General features: G+C 42.1%; 1 pseudogene; it reads right to left on the minus strand.

Moving 5' to 3' along the window:
* Positions 1-232: 232 nt before the first annotated feature.
* LOC110221783 (divergent protein kinase domain 2A pseudogene) lies at positions 233-4381 on the minus strand (annotated as a pseudogene).
* Positions 4382-4778: the final 397 nt, after the last annotated feature.

A 4778-nucleotide genomic window follows, 5' to 3' on the forward strand; every position in this document is an offset into this window, starting at 1 on the left:
TACTAATGCAGGTTATGCCAAGTACCCTTTCATACACAGGCCAATTGAGCGATCAGATATCTCCAACAGCTTTACAATAATTGCTGATCTGCCCTTCAGATATTCAGGGGAGAAAGTCAAAGGTAGCTCAAATCTTCATAAGAGATACACATTTGTTTGAAGAGAAGCATCATACTATCTTTGAAATGTCACATTTGATCAATGTTAACATATTCGATTTACTGGATTCAATTTATCTTTTGATGATAACTCTTGCAAATTTCATTTCTCCCCATAGAGTGATATCTTTAGTTTTAGTCAGTGCTAGTGAAAGGGGGAAAAGAAGGAAAATAGTTGGCATGGACTGCCTTCCATTGGTACTCGATTGTGCTAAATACTCTCCCAGTTTTTTTGCACCTTGGAATCGGCCAAATGGCTTATTTGGGTGTGCACACTCAGCAAGCAAGTTGTCCAGTCATCCATCTTTGGGAATTTTGCCTGGTGAGTCACGAAGTGGTATTCCAGAAGAGCCTCACCAGGTGGCGTGTCTTGACAAGAGGTTCTGACCAACAGCACAGTAAGTGTGATCCACAGTGGCAGGAGAACGATGCCTTTCTTTTGAAAATGATAAGCAAGCTTCTTTGTCAGTCATCAAGCTTGCTTTCGACACCATACATCCCAGTTTTCAGATTTATTTTGTCAAATTAAGTCTTTTGTCTGCAAGCAGAACAGTTTCAACATCTACAATGATCACCTTTCCATCTCTAGGACCAACTGCAAAGTTGTCAAAACTGACATCTAGGAAGTGGAGTGCAAACTCAAAGTCATTGCTGGTAAGCTGCTGCGCCATCTCCGTTAACTGCCAACCCAGGACTACACGTTTTTCCCAGGATACGTTGAAGTAGATCCGTAATCCTTCTCCAATGCAATTTACAGCCTCCATTGTTCCACACGCTCCAAGGCATTTTGCAGATGGCCAGCCTTCATCAGATGGAGAATTTGATTGCGCCAGTGGCTCTGGGTTGAAGGTGAGCACGAGCGGCAACCGCTCCGAGTCCTTCAGGTTGAGGAGCAGGAAGATGCCTAAGTCCTTGGTCTCGGCGTAGTGGTGCACCAGGTGTTTGAACAGGTGCTGCGAGAGGCAGTGCACCTGGTCTGACCAGTCCTCCCCCACATTGGGCATGAGCGAGAGAACCCCGTCTTGGGCATGGCCCGGAGCAGGTAGCAGGGGTGGCGGCCCATGACCAGCTTGCAGATGCTTCATCCAGTTGTATCAGCTCGTGCTGCGAGGCGGGCCATCAATTTTACCATGTGTTTCCTTTTAACTTCTCTCCAGATTTTCATTTCTCTTTTGAATCATTCAGGAAGGTTCTGATGTGATTTCACACATCCTTGGGAAGCTTTACTGTTTTATGTTTCATCAGCTGTAGATTCAATTGTCCTATGATATTCATTAGAGAATTTGTCACCTTTTAGATACCTTAGTAGTTGTCTTCCCTTCCTTCTAATTTTAGTATTTCTTGGGCAAGATTTATCTGCTTGTGCTCCAGGTTTTTAATGCAGTCTTCATCCTCTGGAGTTCTTTGGTGGCTTCATGTCTTTTTGTAGGGTCTCCTCCCTTACTGAGGAATTCACTTCTCATTGTTCTCAGTCCTTGTCCCAAGTGATTTCTTAGGGTAAGGAACTGGCCACACTAGTCCTCTTTCCTCTGAATAGAAAAGCCCTGCTGGACAGACCCTTGTTCTCTGTTATTCAGTTTTCTGGCCAAGTGCTATCACTCTAGTAGAGAACAATGCTGACCTCCTATGCCCCACCTCCACAAGTGAATGGTCAGATTAGAGTCTAATTCTTCTTGTCACAGAAGGGCTTATTGTTATTGTGTTTGTCCTTCCTTCTTGAAGAGGACCATGACATCAGGGAGATGGTGACATGACTTGCAATTGACTTTGTTTTCAGGAAGGGAGGGCTATAAAAAGTCACCAGCCTTACTTTCTCCTCCAGAGCCATCTGAGTCCAGTGGCCAGATATAGAAGGGCAGGGTGAGGGTGGAGGCTGAGTGGATCGCAGAAGGCAAGCCTATGTATCTAGTAGTGTACCTTGGTACAGTGAGAGCCTGGTTGGGGGAGGGAAGAGGAAGGAGAAATAGAGAGTAAAAACTGTGGAGTGAGCTGGTTAGGGCTTATCGTTCTCCATTACTGATTCATCAGGCTTTTACCATTTTAAACTTCTTGAGTTTATGACCTGTGGATGTAGTTGTAAATTGCTCTATCTCTGGTGCAGAATTTCTCTTTTGTGACGTTTTTTGAGAGTTAATAAAGGCTGGAGAAAATGTCTGGTCCCTCCATCTTGTTTGGCATTCAATGCTTCTTTATTAAGTTGTTGCTTCAGCTAATGTGGAAGGATGCCACCCTTGGAAGGCCTTTGAATTCCATTGTTATATCATAGTCATTTAACGAAGCTTTATGAAAATTGTCTAGCCATTGTAATGTAGCCATTTCATAAGGCTTTGTAAAGTTTGTTAAGATTGGTATTACATAGGGGGTGGAGCCAAGATGGTCGAATAAAATCAGTGGCTTGCTTGAGCTCTCCCCCCAAACCCCTCAAATACATCTAACAATGACTCTAAACAAATTCTAAAGCAGCAGAACCCACAAAAAGACAGAGTGAAACAAATTTCCAGCCCAAGACAATGTGAATGGTTGATTGGAAAGGTATATCATGCTGGGCCAGTAGAGGAGCACAGTTTGGTGTGGGCACACAGGCCATTGTGAACCTGGAGAAGGCCTCAAAGGCCTGAATCGCGGGCAGCTGTGGCAGTTTCCAGACCTCTCAACCCATGAACACCAAAGAAAACTAAGAAGGTCAGTGGGAAAAGTCTGTGTCTATGGGGAGAGAGAGAAGCACAGCAGCCCCAGCGTGGCTCTTGGGTGCCGGCTGCCTCCTGAGCTTCTGGCCCACAGACTGAGGGGGAATTGAGTGGCTGATCAGAGGGGGATTTCAGGGATCTCTCTGCTGCTGCAGGATTCTCTTGTTTTGCCCCATCCCTCAATCTGTCCTCCCCTCTATCATCCTCCTGTTCTCTTGTCCCCTTCCCCCCTCCCCCATTTTCCTGTAGGATAATCAGAAGCAAACACTTCTGAGGAGGGACAGGGTCAAAAGCAAGAATAGAATAAATAGGGGGAGGGATAGGATGAAGGGAAATATACTTAGTTTTTCACATGACTACTATGGAAGTGTTTTGCATGACTACACATGTATAACCTGTATTGAGTTGCTTGCCTTATCAATGAGGGTGGGTGGGGAGGGAGGAAGAGAGAAAATTTGGAACCCAAAGTTTTAAAAAACACACGTTAAAAAGAATTGTTTTCACATACAACTGGGAAATAAGAAATACAGGAAATGGGTACAGAAATCTATCCTACCCTACAGGAAAATGGAAGGGGAAGAGAATAAGAGAAGGAATAGGGGTGAGATAGAAGGGAAGGCAGGTTAGGGGAAGGGGTATACACAATGCATGGGGCAAGGGAGGGATGAGGTGGGAAGAAAATTTGGAACTCAAAATATTGTGGAAGTGAATGTTGAAAACTAAAAATAAATTAAAAAATAAATAAAAAGATTGATATCACATAGTTGTATATTGCTCTAAAGGTTTCCTTCTGATGGAACTTTGATGTATCAATTTTGCCATTATCGCTGATTATACCTTATATTTTTCAAAGAATTTATTCTTTTGTATTTCTAATTGACTGAATATAAACTATTTCATTTGTTCCTCACTACAACTCTGAGGGGTAGTCAATGCAGATTATTACTATTACTATTATTATTATTATCGCTTTTACGTATGATGAAATCAAGTCTTAGAAAATTCAACACTTGTCCACAGTCACTTAGAAAAATAGGAATTGTATCTCATCTTGAAATCATAGAATTGCAGATTTGCTGACTTAGAGTTACAGTTAGAAGGATCCTTCCTCAGAGGACAGCATTATGATCTCAAAGCTGTGGAAAGCATTCTGGATTTAGAGTCAGAAGGTCTACATTCAAATCCCTTGTCTTCCACCTATTAGCTGTGTTATCACATGCAAGTCATTTAACCTCTATGGGCCTGTTTTCTTACATATAAAAGCATGCTTTAGACTTGATTGCCTAGGGTCTTTTTGAGCTCCTGATCTAATACCCTTCCATACTCAAGTCATGGATGCTACCTACAATATCTCTACAAAGTAGACATCGTTTCTTCTGGAAGGCATCCATTGGTGGGGAACTAGCTATGGTCTGAAATACTCTATTTCATTTTTGGACAACTGTAATCAGTAGGAGTCTTTCCTCCTACCATTGCAAGCTGAAATCTGCCACCCTTTTCTTTGTACCCATTACTATTTCTGTATTCTGAAGCCATGTTGAACAAGTCTGATACCTCTTCCACACAATAGCCCTCTAAATATTTGACAGCTTTTATTGTGTCATGCTTTTATAACATTATTTTTCAGCCTAAAATAATTCCTTCAGCCAATTTTGCATGGCATGGTTTCAAGTTCTCCCCTGGATACCACCCAACTTGTAAAAGTCACTTCTTTTGTATGTTGTTCAGAACAGAACACAATATTCCAGATGTCATCTATCTTGTCTCATGTTGCTGAGAAATCTGTGAATGAAAAAATTAGCAGTATGCTCCATTATCTCAAGGAGATTGAAATATTACTGGGGAGGAGAGATGAACACATATGAGGCAATAGTAAAACAACATAAGACATATAATAGATTGTGAGGATTGAATTTCTAGAGTTGTAGTAAGA

Source organism: Phascolarctos cinereus, unplaced genomic scaffold (assembly GCF_003287225.1).
Source record: "Phascolarctos cinereus isolate Bilbo 61053 unplaced genomic scaffold, phaCin_HiC Scaffold_1;HRSCAF=81, whole genome shotgun sequence".
Taxonomy (NCBI): Eukaryota; Metazoa; Chordata; class Mammalia; order Diprotodontia; family Phascolarctidae; genus Phascolarctos; species Phascolarctos cinereus.